This window comes from Loxodonta africana, chromosome 22 (assembly GCF_030014295.1).
Source record: "Loxodonta africana isolate mLoxAfr1 chromosome 22, mLoxAfr1.hap2, whole genome shotgun sequence".
In the NCBI taxonomy this organism is placed as follows: domain Eukaryota; kingdom Metazoa; phylum Chordata; class Mammalia; order Proboscidea; family Elephantidae; genus Loxodonta; species Loxodonta africana.
Window position 1 is genome coordinate 67,498,650 of NC_087363.1, and position 4,842 is coordinate 67,503,491.

Genomic DNA, 4,842 nt, shown 5'->3' on the forward strand with positions numbered 1-4,842 from the left:
TCTGAATAAACCATTTGTAGTCAGTTGTGAAATACATACACCAAAAAATTATTAACCAGGGGGCACGTGTGAGGACATTCCATGGGTCTACACTCCCTTGCAGCAATTCTGAAGTCTACAAAAGCTATGAAAACAAAAAGGTTTTGTTAAATAAGTAGCAAACCTTTTGGCTGCAAAACTTGACCTGAACTGATGTGGGAGTATTTTGAGTCTCTATCCCACTTAGAGTGAAAACTCATGTTTCACTGCTGAACTATTAATGTGACCGATTACAGAGTGCTTTTCCAGAGTCTGCTGAAGTTACATAATGGTCTGTATATGGCTCTATTTCATTTCTAAAATCCCAGCAATTCTGAATCATGCGACAGCTAGAACCAAAGGCTATGGATAAAGGATTGTAGAAGAGTATTAAATATTTTCTCTTTGCTTTTTCATAAAGGATTAAGAAAACACAGATAAAATTTGTGAATCATATTAAATTTCCAGAGATAGTTAGCATCCATCATCTTTTTTCTTTCATAGAAATAAAGATTTTTTGAGTAGGACACCAGGTCCAACCCTTTCGTTTTCTAATGGGGTAGCAAAGACCTAGGGAGGTTATGTGACTTGCTTAAGGTCCCTGTCTTAGTCAGGGTTGTCTAGAGAAACAGAGCCAGCCTCTCTCTGTTTTCCTCTCTCTCTTTCTATATATATATCTATAGGTAGATCTACCTATAGATATATATATAGAGAGAGAGAGGGATTGAGAGAGAGATCTACTTCTAGGGATTGCCTCACACAATTGGTGAAGGCTGGCAGGTCCAAAAGCCATAGGTCAGGGGACAGGCTGGAGACTCCTGCAGGCTTGCATCCCATGCTCCATGCAGGTCAGGTGATGGAAAGAGTGAGGTGACAGTTCTGCCAAATTATCTAATTAGAGTCTTGAAGCAGAACGTACCCTAAAGAAACTCCTTATTTGCTCTTGAGGCCTTCAACTGATTAATTGAGGCTCACCCACATTATGGAGGATAATCTGCTTTGCTTAAGGCTAACTGATGTGACCACATGTAACTACTCCATGATAGAGTCTACACCAGTGTTTGGCAAAACAACTGGGCACCGTTGCCTAGCCAAGTTGACACATAAAATTAATCATCACAGTCCCATATTTTGAAACTGGTAAAGGACCAAAACCTTATTATTGCAAGTCTCTGCCTCTAGCAGCCCTGTTCAACTGCAGAATGAAATATCTGTACCTTTAAGTTTGGTCCTAATCCCTGAGATAATGAAAAAAACAAAACAAACCTACTATTAGGATTCCCTTGTCACCAGTGAGTGGGTAAGGAATTAATTCTGTTGTACCCAAGCCTGGGATCTGGTGTACCTGCAGTCAGGCCTTGGGTTTTGGCATGCCCACTGCATGGTACCCTTCTCAGGGTGACTCTTTATAAGTATTTTGGTCTGTAAAATGCCCGATTCTTTCTCTGGGTCTTCGTAAGCTGTCTGGCACTGTCTAGTACTCTTTCCCGAGAGCATCTCTCTCCAAATTGGGGTATATGTAAGACAATCCACCAAGGCTGCAGCAGAAACAAAGAATTCTGGTTCTATTTTTTGTATAAACAGTAACCAATGGAAACCTTGCTAATATCTAATATCCTGATGGATCCTGGCACCCCCTCGCCCACCTCCTTGGTTAGTGTGTTAACTTGTTCTGTCTCCCTGATGGAAAAGAAGGAAGAGTGGGCACTCCAAGGTGTGGAGGGGCTGATGGTGGCATCTTATTACTCCCCTGTTTCAGAGTATGGTGCTGTGTTAGGTGGCTTTATACATTGTGTTATCTTAAACTGCTCTATCTTTACAAAGGTGTGTGACGAGGTGGGGGATGACCACGACAATCTTTTGTACTACGTATAGGTAATTTAGGAGCCCTGGTGGGGCAGTGGTTAAGAGCTTGGCTATTAACCAAAAGGTCGGCAGTTTGAATTCACCAGCTGCTCCTTGGAAACCCTATGGGGCAGTTATACTCTGTCCTATAGGGTCACTATTCATTGAATCACTGGATGACAATGAGTTTGTTTTTTATAGGAATTTAAGGAGCCCTGGTGGCGCAGCAGTTAAGAGCTCTGCTGCTAATTGTAAAACGCTGGTGGTTGGAACCCTCCAGCTGCTCCATGGAAGAAAGATGTGGTAGTCTGCTTCATCAAGATTACAGACTTTGAAACCCCATCAGGGCAGTTCTACTCCATCTTATAGGGTTGCTATTGGTCAGAATTGACTCCACTGCAACCGTTTTGGGTTTGTTTTCTTTTTTGGTTAGGCAGTTTGTTGGTTATTTCATTACAAGATACCTCAAAGGATTTCAAGTTTAAAGGTGAGTTATTCATTCACCTGTTTTTGTGAAGCCTCTTTTTCAGCAATGACAAAAGAGTTTCAGCACTGAAACCAAGTACAGAAGTAAACAGAATTTAATATCAGACTTGGAATAACTGTATCACAAGTGTTAAATAAAGATCTGATGAAATAATGAAGCACAACCAAATCTAAGTGATTTAGGTTTTCTGTTGTTGTTATTCCATTAACACAGAGAATAGAGTGAAGAATTATTTTAAAATATTATTTATTTTGTTTTTACATTCTTGCATGTGTTTTAGAATATTAGTGCAGTAGTATTATATATTGATGAAATCCTGGTGGTGCAACAGTCAAGAGCTTGGCTGCTAACCAAAAAGTCGGCAGTTCAAATCCACCAGTTGCTCTTTGGAAACCCTATGGAGCAGTTATATCCTGTTCTATAGGGTCAGTATGAGTCAGAACTGACTTGAGGGCACATAACAACAACATATACTTAAGGAGCCCTGGTAGCCCAATGGTTAAGCACTTGGCTGCTAACTGAAAGGTTGGCGGTTCGAACTCACCCAGTGGCTCTGTGGGAAAAAAGACCTGGAGATCAGCTCCTGTTAAGATTACAGCCTATGGGGCAGTTCTACTCTGTCCTATAAGGAATCGACTTGGCAACACACAACACCAACAACAACAGTATAAATACTTAACGTGTGTGTGTACATATAGTGTACGTGTATATATGTGTGTGTGGTGCAAGGTTTTTTTTTTTCAATAACTGTGTATGATCAAACATTTGGAGACCAGTGCTATGTGCCCTAGGACTGGCTGCCGCCCTGTACCCTCAGCTGGTGGCCATGATTCTGACTTTATCTTGCCTTGGATTAATGACATCTGACTCTGAGTCCCTGCAGTTAGAGTGAATATTTTGGTTATTAATGCCAAAACACTAATCTGGAAAAAAATGCAAAAATATTCCTTGAGACAGACACAGTTTAACTGATTTATATTTGCTGAATGCATTACCTTTATGAAGTTTGTGGTCAGAGAGACCTATTCAAATTTCTGTTCTGTTGCTTACCAGCCTTATGATCTTAGGCAATTTCTTAACCCCTCTGGGACTTGATTTCCTCACTTATAAAATGATGGTGATAGTGTCAACTTCAGTGGGTTCTTTTAAGTTTTAGGTTCAAACAATTTAGGAAGTAAAACATGAGTGTCTACTGCAACTTTAATACTGTGACACCTCTGCCCTGGTCCCACTCCCAAGAAATAGAAACTGTCCTTCCAGAACTTTTTGTATACCACACTATCACCCACACCTAGAAAGGCAGTGCCCTCCATGACAGTGGGTGTCTTAGTCACCTAGTGCTGCTGTAACAGAAATACCACAAGTGGATGGCTTCAACAAACAGAAGTTTATTTTCTCACAGTCTAGTAGGCTAGAAGTCCAAATTCAGGACAACAGCTTTCTCTGTTGGTTCTGTAGGAAGGTCCTTGTTATCAATCTTCCCCTGGACTAGGAACTTCTCCATGCAGGAACCCTGGGTCCAAAGGACATGCTATGCTCCCAGCACTGCTTTCTTGGTGGTATGAGGTCCTCCATCTCTGTTTGCTTCTCTCTTTTATACCTCAGAAGAGATTCATTTAAGACACAATCTAATCTTGTAGATCTCATCAACATAACTGCTGCTAATCCATCTCGTTAACAACATAGTGATAGGATTTACAACACATAGGGAAATCACATCAGATGACAAAATGGTGGACAGTCATACAATACTGGAAATCATGACCTAGCCAGATTGACAGATATTTTGGGCGGACACAATTCAATCCATGACAATGGGTATTGACCATTTTTGTTCACCATTGCCTCACTAGAGTACACACAGCACAGGCTACATGGAAATACAGATGAGGGGGCTATAAAATCTGTTTACAACCGTTTAACTCTTCCAACTCTATAAAGAGGGCATTTTTATATTCTAATGTTACAGGTGAGGAAGCTGAAACCAGGGGTTAAATAACTTCTCCAAGGAAATAGACCATGTCAATGGCAGAACAGGACTTGGGAACTGACATATTTAAAACGAGTATAGGTATTAGAGTAATCTATAGAAAATTTTTTTTCTTATAGAAAGGTTTAGAATAGTGCACCCTTCCTAAGAGTTAAAATCAGTCTCTAGAATATTTGAAAGCCTTTTGTGCTTTTCTCCTTACAATCCAGTACCTTCTATCTCAGAGACAATATAGTAATGCCAAATAAAAGTGGTGGTTGTTTCCCCCCTGAGTGATCCCATCCAACTAACTGATTTAGCTTGAGAACTTGCATCTGTTTTCTCTTTTGTCAAATGTAGGTAACCACACAGGGGGCTATAAATATAACTGAATTGCTAAGAGATTTGCTACCTCTGTAGGCTGTGTAAAAATGCTTTTGATGATCTGCCTGCCTGTAGTATTGTTTGGGGAAATTCTATTTAATATCTCATGATAAAGTTCCTAAGAATCGAGAGACAAAAT